Source organism: Oryx dammah, unplaced genomic scaffold (assembly GCF_014754425.2).
Source record: "Oryx dammah isolate SB20612 unplaced genomic scaffold, SCBI_Odam_1.1 HiC_scaffold_11056, whole genome shotgun sequence".
NCBI lineage: Eukaryota > Metazoa > Chordata > Mammalia > Artiodactyla > Bovidae > Oryx > Oryx dammah.
In genome coordinates, this window is record NW_024080450.1 from 1,815,179 (window position 1) to 1,828,675 (window position 13,497).

The window sequence follows — 13,497 nt, forward strand, 5'->3', positions numbered from 1 at the left end:
CCAGAAAACCTAAAATATTCACTATTTGACCCTTAACAAAAATGTTTATTGACCCCCCCTTGTCTAAACTTAAGAAAGTGATAGAAAAAACATTAATGCAGATGAAACATGAAAGTTTGTCATGTCCTTAGCCATTATGTTGTGAATAGCACAAAATCCTAGGGATATATTCTTCCAGTATTTGAAAACCACCATCCAATTCAGCAGAAAAGATCACATGTCATTGGTGAATGACTGATGCTTCAATACATCTTTATTCTTTTACTTTTGTCCTGCTCTTAAATGTAAATAAAAATTATCAACCAACACTTATGATGAAACTGTGCTCCTTAGTCAATGATGTGAATGACTTTTTGCAGAACTGAATTGTAATCAAGCCTTTGTTCATGATCTGATTTTGTCAGATCCTAAATGAATTGCAACCAAAGGTTGGCTACAGATAGAGGGTTGGCAAAAATCAAAGAGAGCATTCTATCGAGCAATTGATGCTGTAGAATTTTCAATAAAGAACACCGCAAACTTTAATAGTGTTTGTAAGTCTTGTACTATTTTACAACTTTGTACCAATAAAATTTGTAATAGATTTGTGTACATATATAGACATACACATTATTTCTAGAAAGCCAGGTGTTAAGCATTTACCAGCACACGGTGGGACAGAGGGTTCAGGCAGAAAAGGTCCAAGGGAGACCAGGTGCTCAGGGAAGAATGAGAGGGGAGATGGTGAGGCTGGAGCACTGGCATAGATGTGCGGGGCCTTGTGAACAGGGTTCGGGAGCCAGACACTATCCCAAGGCATTTGAAGAGCCACAAAAAGATTTTGAGTGCAAGAGAGATCCCACTGGATTTGTGTTTAGATCATGTTGACCAGTTGTGCGAAGACTGGAATGTTAGGGACAGCTTTCAAGGCATTGGATTCATGGAGGGAGGGAGAACAGTAGCAGCAAAGTCTCAGCATTTACTATAGACCAGGCACTCTCTCGAGCACTTCGTATGTGTTATTACCTCCCTTTCACAGATGAGGAAACTGAGGCCCAGAGAGATTAAATAACTATTAAGTGGCAGAGTTGAGATTTGAACCAGGAGTCTAATTTCAGAGCCCGCATTCTTAGTCACTACATATGCTCAGACAAGAAAGACAGCAAGACTTGGAGTGATGTTTCTTAATGCATGTACAAAGTTGATCAATATTTACAGATATGCTTGGCAGATAGGAGGAACTTGAGGAAATTCTTCAGACCCAGCAAGACTTGACTTGCTGATAATGGGGTGTGAGGAGCCAGGGTCGGTGGACCTTACCAGCTCCCTTCATCCCATGGACAGTATACTGACTGAGGCTGCTCTGACCTCCTGCTCCTCCCTCTGTCCTCAGGGAGCCCCCAGTCTCGGGGACAGACTCCTGGACAGGCACACACATGTGGGACAGAGCCTGTGTGGCTCCAGTGTACTCGAGCTCAGAGGAATGAGAGGTGTGAATTATCATCAGCAGGAAGGGCTTCCGTGGAGGTGGCTTGGGATTTGGATGGAGAGGGGAGAGAGGATGGGTCCTGTTGCCATTGTGGTTTTTCTCCTTGGACATCTGTATTTAACAGCAGGAGTTTGATGGAGCCCTTGATACACAGCTAATTCAGCTGCAGATACACACATTTCAAAGGCCTAGAGGTGTCTTTCTGGCAGGAGTTCTGGCTCAGGGTGTGGGCAGGAGGTAAAAAGGGTAGCAGTGGAGTGTTGGGGGGGTACTATAGGTTGGTGTCAGGGCGGGCCCCATGTGGGGTGTTGGTTCCTTGAGGCACAATTGTCAGCTAGGGGCTCCCCATCATGCTGGCTCAGCAGGTCCCACAGGGTGACAGGTGACTCACCCTCACCTTAACATAACCCTGGTAGAGGTGGGGTAGGGGGTATGTGAAATGGAACTGTGTATTTATCCACGTGGAGGTACAGGAGTCTGAGGTGTGTGCTCCTGGCCAATGGTGCACACAGGCCATGTGGGCTGTCCACAGATGCGGGCCACAGGGGTAGAGGATGTGCCTTGAAGATTGGGGGGGCGGTGGTGGTGAACATACAGCTCTTCCAAGAGTACATGAGCATGGGGGCAGGTGGCGGTGCAGCTTTGGAGGCTGGTGAGCCGTTGGAGGAGATGGCCTGGGTGGTGGCAGGTGAGGAAGCTCCCGGGCAATGGCTCATCACCATGAGTATGGCCTGGCTGGGCTAGATGAGGACACCAGGCACTCTAAGTCCCTGATGATGGTGGTGGCTTCCCCGAGCTTATCCATTAAGCTCCTCACTGCAGGCCAGGGTGGTTCCCCCATCCTAACCCCAAGAGGGCACACATATCCCACCTCCACAGATGACAGGCAGGCAAGAGGCAGGAGTGTGAGCAGCCAGCTGGGGCTTCCTCTCACCCCTGATGTGGGAGGGAGACATGAGGATCCCAGTGATATCTGGTCTGCTGGGGTGTGGGGAAAGCACAGCGACCCCAGGTTGCCCGTGTCCCAGGTGTGTGTGGTTCTGTGTGCACTGGCACCCAGCGTGCGTGCATATCCACATCTGGGTGTGCTGGCCCTGTCCTGGCACCTTCCCATTGGGTTCCACGATCTGAGAGATGCTTGAAGTGAGGCAAGGAGCCTGGGCTGGGAGCCAGGAAGCCTGAGTTCTACCCCAAGTGCTCTTAGTGACTGGAGAGGTCCTTTTTCCTCTCTGGGGCTCACGTTGTCCCTTGTAAAAGGTGGGGGGGCCATAATCCCTATGGTGCCACCTCACAGGCTGTTGAGTGACAGATTCTCATGGAGGTGTTTGGGAGGTCAGGAAGGTTTGGTTCTGGGAGCTTCACAGGGGGAGTGCTCAATTGATTGACCAGAGGTGGAAGGCAGAGAGCAATTTCCAGAGAAATTGCCTTCTGCCTTTAAAAGGGGTTATTCAAACCTCTTAGAGAAGTGAGATGTTTAGAGTTCTGGGGCTGAACTTCAAAACAAATTAACGTTACAGGCCAAGACCTGCCTGTGGTGAGGCTGGGAATGTCTGTCTACTCATCCTTGCCCCTCCCAACCCTGCTTGCCAGCTGGGGTAGGGGGTGGGGGGGTGAACAGCAGATTCCCCCAGACTGAGGTGGGGAACAGGCTCACAGCCTCCCCCTCTCTCCTCCAACCCCCCACCCCACCCCTTCCCACCCACTCCCAGATTGCTGTCTTTCAGGCTCAAAGGTCCCGAGTTCAAGCTTTTCATCCTGGGGCTTAGCCAGAGCAAACAGCATAAAGTCAACAAAACAAGAAAGGAAGCATCACAGGTGAGGTGGAAAAGAAAACTTGGAAGCCACAATAAAGGTGTGTGGGCTAAGCTGGAGTGAGCCGTGTGTCTCTCCTAAGAGCAAGACCCTGGGGCTAAGGCTGGCCCAGCCAGTCTCTCACTGGGTGTGGGAGGAGGGGGCTCCAGGGTGGAGCCCCCAGTGGACTCAGGCCTAAGGAGTTAGCTTAGGCCAAGCCAGCAAGGGCTGCTAGTGCCATGTCTCATGAATCCCGTTAAAAGCGTGTGATTGGGAGGGGGACAGAGTTAGACATCCCCTCCCCTTCCACCCAACCGCTGAAGCCTAGGCTAGGCTGCCTCCCCTGCTGTGGAAAGTAACTGAGAGGCTAGCTGGGGGCCAGGACTCTGGGTGGAGCAGGAGTGGAATAGGCTGGCACTGGAGCTGGAGTGAGAAGCTCCTGGCTGTTTGCCCCAGGGCTCAGGGTCTTGGAGCCATGAATTCCTGGAGATGCCCAAGACTTCCCCTCATCCCACTGCACCCATAGGCATAGTCGCCTTCCCTGACAGCCTAATTTCTCTTCCACTCGGGGCAGGGGGAGCTCTGTTCCTTCAATGTACATGTATTGTGCATCTGATCTGCATGGCACGCTGTGCAGGCTGGGGCATCCCCAGAAGGCTGCCTGCCCAAGACCCTCTCATGCCTGGATCCCCCTCTTCTCAGAGATGGCTGTCTGTAGATCCAGCCAGTGATTGCCGAGTGCCTGGGGCAAGTCCCAATCCCTCCCTTGGGTTGAGAGGTTGGGCGTGGCAACCAGGAAGTCAAGTCCTGGTTGAGAGTTGAGAGGCCGAGATTTAATGGGAAGAGCTGGATGGAGCAACTTGAGATCTGGGTGGAAGTCTGTGGGCTTTGGTCTTGCTGTCTGCCTGCAGAATGAGCATAGTTTCCTCCATCCCATCCCCAGGCCCATAGCTCTGCAGGCTTTGGCCCTGGAGTCAGACAAGAGTCAATAAGGGCAGAAGGGGTGGGGTGCAGTGTCCCTTTCCTCAAAGAGATATCCTCTCCACCACAGAGTGTCTACTCCCCAGCAGGGACTCACCACCAACTCAGTCTATTCTCCCAGCCACTCTTCTAGGTAAGGACTGGTAACTCCATCATACAGAGGAAGACACCCAATTAAATATCTTGCTCAGAAGCACCCAGTACCAATCAAGAAGCCAAACTGGATACAAGCTCAGGACTGCTGGCTATAAAGTCTGAGTTATGAACCACAACTCACCAGGTGGATAGGAGGAGCCACCCCTGAACAGCCAAAGCCCACACCAGCCCCATGCTCAGACTCTTGGCCAGGAGGTCCCTGGGTTTTTCACTGCCTTGTTCTGCCACCACCTCACTCTTTCATCTTCTCATGAAGCATCCCTCTTTCTGACTCCCCTCTTTGCCCTGATTAACTCAGTAACTGAGCCACCAACATTAATTAAGTCTCTTGTTTTCTTGTGGATTAAGAATTTGCTGCCCAGAGCTTCTCCTTTTAAATGGTTTAGTGTAAAAGGATTTTGATACTGACTCAGTAGAAATTAAAGGATGGAACCAGAAGGCAATGGGGAACTTAACAGTGGTGGGACCAAGCTGCCACCCTCTAAACCCACTGACTGGTCAGCATCAGTAAACTTGGGACAACTAGGCATTACATGCCTCTGGATGAGGTACAGTAGGTAGCACATGGCCCTGTCCCCAAAGGAGTCAATCCCCTCTAAATTGATCCTAAATAAAATCACACAGTTGGAGCTAACTTCCTATATATTCTAAAAAAAAATAAAAAAAATACAGAGAAAGGAGGAAGAGCTAAATGACACCACAAGGAAGCAAACACAAACCCTCAGTTGTGACTTCTTATAGAAGCACATTAACTAGCAGGGACAGCGACAGGAACAGCTTGTGAACAAAACAAAGGGGGAACTGCTCATGTCTAGGATGACATTTACCCCAGTGCCACATGCTCTTGTTTGGAGCCTGACTCAAACAAACCAACAAATGAAGACATTTGGAAACAATGTGAGTACTTGATAGCTCCATGGACTTGTTCATTTTGTTAGGCATGGAATTGTGATTATGTAAGAAAACGTTTATAGGTTTTAGAGATGAATACTGAAGGATGCAGGAGTGAAATGACATACCAGCTGGAATGTGTTTTAAAATACTTCATAAAAAAGAAAAAAAAAAAGTCTGTGACACCAGAGTGCCAAAAGGTTGATGATTTTATGGTGTGATGGTTATATGGAGGGTCATATACCACTTTGGTAATGTTTGAAATTTTCATTTAACATGCTTTAAAGGGGTATGGAGCCTGTCTCCAAATGTTGAGGTTGGGTATCTGAGCTGGTCTGACAGCTGGAAACTCATCTCTGTCCAGTCCAGTGCCTCCATCTCAGCTTCTCTGACATCCGAGTAGCTGGAGGGAAGCCTTGTTTGGAACTTGTTGGAACTGTGTGTTGTCCTCGAGATGGCCCTCTGGGTCAGCCTCACCAGGCACAGATGGCCCCTCTTCCAGCTCTACTCTCTGTAATCAGTGAAGCCTTCCTGCCCTCCATCCTCGCCTCTCTGGCCATGGAAACCTGCCCAATGATGTCCAGTCTTGGGACATCAAAAGGAGAGCTCAGAGTTGTGGGCATAAGGAGGGCCCTTGTCCTGTTACAGTAGGGTGGGAAGGTGAAGGCGGAGCTCCTGCCCCCAGCCAGATGAGATGGGAAGGGGCACAGAAGGCGAGGCCAGCTCTCTGGGTTCCCTCTTTGGTGTGGGACAGGGCAACAGAGATACCTAGACAATCACCAGAGCTGAGCAAGCTGTAGTTTGTCTCGGGGGGGAGGGGTCTCTCCCCAACCTCTGCTGACTCTTCTAAATTTACTCACCCACATGTCCTCATTTCCTTCCTGCAGTTCCATCCGATGGCAAAGTCAGCTACCGTCTTATCAAACAACCCCTCCTGCAGTCAGTGCTGCTAATTCTGCATCTAGGGGAATAACACTGCCGGGGGTGGTCTTCCATCCTTGTCTCCCCATCCTTGTCTCCCCATCCTTGTCTCATTAGGGCATCCTCAGGCTGGGCAGGGAGCCAGGGGATCTGGACTTGACTCACCCTGAACCCTGGGCTATGCCAACAGCAGAAGAGACTGTGTCTGCCTGCTCAGTCCAGTCTGGCCCAGCCTGCCCCCCAGGGGGCCAGCATGGGCATGGGAGGACCCTCCTTTGATTCTGGGAGAGGCCCAGGAACTAAGGAGGCCCCATCCCGCCAGGGGAACCCCTGTGTTCCATCAAGCCTTCCTGGGCTCAATGCCTATGGCTGCCTGGACCCAAGTCCCTGCCCATGGAGACCTCTGCACTGGCCCCGTGGGCTATCACTATGTTCCTGGCAGGCTGTAAATCAGACCCCACCTTCCCGCAGGCTAGCACGGTCATTTCAAAGCTGCTTTCCTGCTGAAGAGGGGCGCTTTGTGAGCATTTCGTCAGGGCCTCTATTCCCTGTTTCTCCTCAGTGGAAGGTATATATGTTGGGGGCCTCAGGATTTGGGCAACGATTTTGGGAGTGAGGCGATACCTCTGGGAGCAACTGACCTTGCCCATCTGGAGGAAGCCTGCACCATTTGGGGAGCCCTTAGAGTGAGTGGGGAGACGGGTAGTCACATCACACGGGGTTGCCAGGGCCTCTGGGCGTGCCTCCATTTTCAGGTTGAGCAAGAGAGTGGAGAGAGAGTAGCTTGCCCTAGGAGTGCTGAGATGGGCTCTTTGCCCACCCTGAGCCCCTGTTCCAGATCAGATAAAGCACATATCTTCAGTGAGCTGCCTGCCGACAGGCACCATGCTGACGCAGGCAGGAAAATATTAACCCAGAGGAATGGGCTCCTGCTTATGTGTGCAGTGATTCTGTGGGTGTCTATATGTGTGTGAAAGAGACAGAGAAAGTGTCCACAGAGAGATTTTTACATTCAAGACCAGACACAGACATGAACACACATATCAGCTCATTCACATGAACATTCACATACATACACATATTCATATACACAAATATGTATACATACACACAATATACAAACACATATACACACATACATATACATAAATGATTCTCACACAAGCAGATTTCTTCAGTGTCATCTCCCAACTTCTTTCTGTCAATGAGACACCACCATCTTCCAGGACCTGATAGATTCAGCTCATACTACAAAGTGACAGGTCTGAGCTCCATGCCTGATTTCTGATGCCAAGTTAGGTAGCCTGATGAAGGTTTTAGAGTGGAGTAGACCTGGGTTTGAATTCTGGTTCCATGACTTACAGGATGTTTGCCCTTGGGCTAACGTCAGTGCCTCTGGATCCTGTCTGCTTCGTCTCTGTCCACTCTTTTCTGGAGGCCCACCTATGACTCTGGGAAGGAAGGACGAGAGCCTGGGCTGCTGGGAGGATCTGGTCATTACAGAGTGTCAGGGTTAAAGACCATCCTGGCTCCTGCATGTGTCTCCAGCCCTCCCCAGCCCAGCCACTTGCTAGGTTCTAGCCACCTGCTAGAACCCCAGTTCTTCTAGCTTGGGTCCCTGGTCTCCTGGGAAGATCCAGATGTTCAAGGCCTGGGTGATCTTAGGTAAGTTGCTTCCTTGCTCTGAATCTCAGTTTCCCTACTTGAAAAATGAGTTTGAAAAGGGACACTCACCTGGGTGAGTCTTAAGGGTCTTTTTTGGGAGGAGGGTCTTTTCTTTTTTGAGCAGTCTGAGATTTCAGAGACCAGGGTTCATCAAGGCACCTATACTGTTCTCCAACTCCCCTCTTTACTCTCTCAACCAAAGCTGCTCATTTCTTACTGATTGATACGATGGCACACCTGAGTTTATACAAAGGATTCTGTGGCTCAAGAGAGTTTGGATTCCATGCTTCCAGTGCAAGGGGGCACAGGTTTGATCTCTGATTGGAGAACTAAGTTCCCACATGCTGCGTGGCACCATTAAAAAAAAAAAAGTCTGGAAAACAATTTGACTGAAAGCAGTTTACACAATATATAAATCAAATGACACGTCAGTGGAAATAAATAGTTCATTCATTTTTTTATAGGGGCTCTTGGAAGTTCAGATTAGTTTTAGTATATTTGGGCATTTTTCTTTCTGCATTCTGATTTTTAAAATTTTCTATTTGTATTTTTATTCCTAACTAGGTTTCAGCCAGTTTTGCCTGACCTATGCTATTCATAATAGAGAATAGTTGGATACATTTAAAATTGGAGGCAATTCTCTGCTGTCCAACCACATATATGACATGGATATGGACTTACTGGCATGGAAAAGATAATTCTTAATATTTGAGTGAAGAAAGTACTTTACAAAATTTTATACAAGTTTCATTCTACTTATTGTTGACAAATTGGGGTGGATGTGTATATGTGTATACATTTTAAAAAAAGGATTAGAAAGAACCCTACCAAAATGTTTGTAGTAGTTGTCATGGAGGGAAAAATGTTCTTTTGACTTCTTTGTATTTTAGGTAATAAAAGACTTAAAAGGAGCTGAGATTTTTTTATTTGCTTTCATTTTTCAAAAATTTCCACTCCAACGATGGACAATTATATTTGCTTGACTTGCTTGGCTATGTGTTCATAAATATTTAAATTTTCAGTTAGGTTGAACATTAATGTCCCCACTTACTAGTTTACACTGAAAACTTTTTAGTGTAATGAATGAGAAATGAGAGGCTGATGAGCACTGGGTCATTTCCAACCTTAAAATTAATTGTTGTTCAATCACTAAGTCATGTCCGACTCTTTGTAACTCCGTAAACTGCAGCACACCAGGCCTCCCTGTCCTTCACTATCTCCTGGAGTTTGCTCAAACTCATGTCCATTGAGTCAGTGATACCATCCAACCATCTCATCCTCTGTCGTCCCCTTCACCTCTTGCCCTCGATCTTTCCCAGCTAATAGTGATATATAATTCACTGATTCATAATTCTGCAAAAGTATTATACTGTAGGCAAAATTAGAATATTGGAGCAATTTCTGAAAGAGGGACTAAGTGCCCAAAGATACATCAGAGTTTGCAAAAAGAGTTCGCCCAGCCTCAGAGCCCGCCTTACTGTCTCTGTTCTCTCCACAGTTGAACTTTCTGCCACCTCAGCCTCCATCTCTTCAGCTGCGGCCATCCTCCATCCCACCAGTTCACTGAGGCTGGCCTTTCCTCCACCTACCTCTGGGGCCATAGCCTCCTCGAACTTTGTGCATTCTCTTGGTAGGCTGGTGTCTGAGTTTCTATCTCCTCCCTCCTCTTACCACCTGCTCCTTCTTAGTCACCCTCCTGTCCCCAGCATCCTGCCCTGCCCCTTGCCTCAACCCTCATGTTTCCTGACAATCCCATGGACTCCAAAGTAGATGCCCAGGGGCTGACATCGGTTCTCTCTCTCCAGCCTGAGCCCGGGCCCAATCATGCCCCTGCCTGCTGGCGGCTCCTCAGGGACCCCAGACTGACTACTTCATGCTTCTCTTTGCTTAGAAGCCTTGGAGGGGCTTCCCAGATGGCTCAGCAGGTAAGAATCCACTTGCAATGCAGGAGACACAGGAAACCCTGGTTTGATCCCTGGGTGGGGAAGATCCCCTGGAGAAGGAAATGGCAACCCATTCCAGTATTCTTGCCTGAAAGATCCCATGGACGGAGGAACCTGGTGGGCTACAGTCCAAAGGATTTCAAAGAGTTGGACGTGACTAAGCACACAAGGAAAAGAACCCACTGAGGGCCTCAGGCCCTTGGGATAAAGTCTGACTGCATGCCCTGGCAGACGAAACTCCTCATGGTCTGCCCCTGCTCACTTCTCCAGCCCTCTGTAAACCACTGACAATTCCCAGAATGTGTTAGATTTTCTCAAGTCCCACTGGGCTTCAAATGACTTAATAGGACCACTACTGCTCCATCCTCCCTTCCTCACCTTAGAGGACTCAGTGTCCATCTTATGTCTTCTGGAAGATTCTTGCCCACCTCACTGGCTTAGTGGTTCCTGTATCCCCTCCACTTTATCACGGTGTATCCTAAGTTACCTGCCATTTATGTGTCTCAGCGAACAGCCCAGTAAATGAGCTCAGGGCTTGATCCCTGACTCCAGCATGGATCCCGGTCTCCCTCCCTCACCAGCCCTACCCCAGCCCACTCCAACTCTGCCCATGATCCCGATCTCATCCAAGACCCCAGAGCTCCACTTTTGACTCTTACCTCACCCTGGCCTCAATAGCACACACAGGAATAAAGGTAGGTGTCAGACTTCCTGGTGGTACAGTGGATAGGAATATGCCTGCCCATACAGGGGACAAAGGTTCAATCCCTGGTCAGGGAAGATCCCACATGCTTTGTGGAACAACTAATCCCGTGCACCACAGTGACTGAAGCTCATGTGCCTAGAGCCTGTGCTTCGCAGCAAGAGAAGCCACCACAATGAGAAGCCTGCACACAGCAATGAAGACTAGTCCCTGCTAGCTGCAACTAGAGAAAGCCTGCTCTCAGCAATGAAGACCCAATGCAACCAAAAAATGAAATAAATAAAAAACTCTATTAAAAAAAAAAAAAGGCAGATGTCCGCCACTACCAGGGGTGCATCTCTACCTCCCTGAAGGAAGGATTCAAGTCTGCAGAGGCGGTGAGGGGCAGAGCCTCAGCCACAGGGCTGCTGTGGTAGAGTCCATTCCTTAACGATGGTCTCTGACTGGGCAGCCTGCCTCTGCCTCTCCTTACAGAGTCAGTGACCTGCTGGTCTAGGAGGGGTGGTGTGTGGGCAAGTGCATGCTAAGTCAACTCAGTCATGTTTGACTCTGTGACCCCATGGACTGTAGACTGTCAGGCTCTTCTGTCCATGGGATTCTCTAGGCAAGAATACTTGAGTGAGTAGCCATGCCCTCCTCCAGGGGATCTTGCCTACCCAGGGATCGAACCTGCATTTTCTGCATTTCCTGCATTGCAGGCAGATTCTTAACCCACTGAACCAAAGTGGCAGAAGTGGGGTTGGGGTGGTGGTGGTGGGGAGGGGCCAGGGAGCGGTGGGGAGTTGTGGCTTGGCTGGGCAAGGCAAGTTCCAGACCAGATCCATTCTACTGGCACCCTCTAGAGGACAGTTCTATTACCTGAGTTGGCTTTGCAACCAAACCCTACAACCCCTCTCCACAATAAGGGGCTGCCTCAGAACCTTCTGGACCCACTGCCCAGCCTCCACGACTCCTCCTGGCTGGTCTCCTTACAGTCTGCAGACCAGCAACCCCTCCTTTGTTCCTCAGCACCAAGTCATCTGCTCAGATCCCAGACTGCCTGTCTTTGGAGGCTCACCCATGCTCCAGCTCCAGTACTCTTGCCTGGAAAATCCCATGGACGGAGGAGGCTGGTAGGCTGCAGTCCATGGGGTGGCGAAGAGTCGGACACAACTGAGCGACTTCACTTTCAATTTTCACTTTCATGCATTGGAGAAGGAAATGGCAACCCACTCCAGTGTTCTTGCCTGGAGAATCCCAGGGACTGGGGAGCCTGGTGGGCTGCCGTCTGTGGGGTCGCACAGAGTTGGACATGACTGAAGCGACTTAGCAGCATGCCCCGGCTCCTGAGGTCCGCTCATAGACGGTGGATGGTCCCCTGGCTGGCTCCTGACCCACCTTGGTCACCCACCCGTGGGCATGCCCTCTGGTCCAGCCTGGCTCCTTCCCAGAGGCCTTGCTTACTGTTCCCATGGGAAGTGTTTTCCTGAGGGCTGGGCCTAGCTTTCCCCTTTCCCCACTAAAATAAACTGGGGGCTCCCAGAGGACGAGGCCCAGGCTTTTTCTCCTCCCTACCAGACTAAGAGCCTCCAGAGAACGAGGCTGGCTTCTACCTCCCTTCTTGGACTGAGGTTTTCCTGCAAATATGGCTTTTGTCTCTTCCTCTCAGAGTCCAGGGCCCGAGTCTCCTCTTCCTCCTTCGGGATGGAGGCTTCCTCAGGACTGACTCAGGGTCTTCTTCCCAGCCCTTCCACCTGGCTGTTGATCTTTGGAATCTTCCACCTCACATCCCATTCTGTGCAGTCCTCCCCACAGAGGGGGTTCAGGGGCCTCTGGAGTCTCCCCCAGCTGTGGGACCCGGGGCCGGGGTGGGGACTTCCTCTGACTCTGTGCTGGACACTTGGCTTGGTACAACAGGCCCTTCCTCTGAAACCGAGAGGCCCAGAGCGCCCACTGGGAGCTCCGCCTCTGACCTCACAAGGGCTGCCTCAGAACCCTGTCTCCACGGCACTGCTGGCAGGAGAAGGGATGCTATTTTGGGCAGTGTGTCTGCACTTGGCTCGAGTGACAAGGGCCAAACCCCTGCTCCACTGACCTCTTCCCTGGAGGAGAAGAGCAGAGCAGCGCAGCACTCGGGTTGCCTCGAGGAGGGCTGAGAGGCGGGCTCTGGCCGGACACATAGGGACCGCAGAGCCCTAGCAGGGGCCGCAGCCAGAGCCCGAGACGGTCATGGAGGAAGCTGTCCAGGGGCTGCTGTGACTGAGAGGCCCCAAGGCAGGCAACTGGGAGCACAAAGCCCTTCAGCAGAGTGAGTTGGGCCCCAGGTAGGGCTGGGACAGGGGGCCTCCCCTGGGATTCAGGCTTCAGGGATGCCATTCCTGGGGGCCACATGGGCACGGGACAACCATGGGAGGGGCTGGGGAAGCGACCCAGTTGGGAGCTGAAGGCCTGGATATCTGTTCTGGTTTAGTCCTGAGTGGCTGCCTCATATAGGCATGTCACACGTTCTTTCTGGGCTTACCTGTAAATTGACTGTTGGGAGGACCAGTGGTGGAGCAGAGATTGGGAGGATGCGTGGGGCTAGGCAGCCAGGAGGGCCTGGAGTGGGGTCAGGGTGGGGAGCGGCGACAAGGGACCAAAGCAGGAGGAATGTGGATCAGAGTAGGGGGCGGGTTCCCGGCTTTGCTGGGGTGGTTTCTCCCTCTGGAGCCCCTCCTGGGCCAGGGCTGAGGGTTTCTGCAGTCAAGGTGAGGTGCGGGAGCTTGCATGGCAGTTGGAAGAAAGGGGGCTGGAGAATAGGGAGCATGCAAGGTGGGGAGGTCCAGGTTCACCTTTGTGCTGTCATTTTCAAGGAAAATGGGAATAAAACGGGTGGGTGTCTTCAGGAAAGGTGAGATGGTAGACTTTGTTCTGAGGTGGGGATATGGACTAAGTGAGTTTTCAGGACCTCATCCTATGTGGGGTGTATGTGTGCGCGCGTGTGTGCCTATGTGGGGTGT

At 50.8% G+C, this 13,497-nt stretch overlaps 1 protein-coding gene across 5 annotated transcripts in view; it reads left to right on the plus strand.

Annotated features, from left to right (window-relative positions):
* Positions 1–12,596: 12,596 nt before the first annotated feature.
* LOC120860333 (aquaporin-7-like) overlaps positions 12,597–13,497 on the plus strand; it is an 18,255-nt gene continuing 17,354 nt past the window's right edge. For 2 of the 5 annotated variants that reach the window (XM_040236135.1, XM_040236137.1), the window contains exon 1: positions 12,597–12,822. The gene's annotated coding sequence lies outside the window, so the exon portion shown is untranslated. The remainder of the gene's footprint in view (positions 12,823–13,497) is intronic. The other 3 variants (XM_040236134.1, XM_040236136.1, XM_040236139.1) reach the window with 2 other exon arrangements.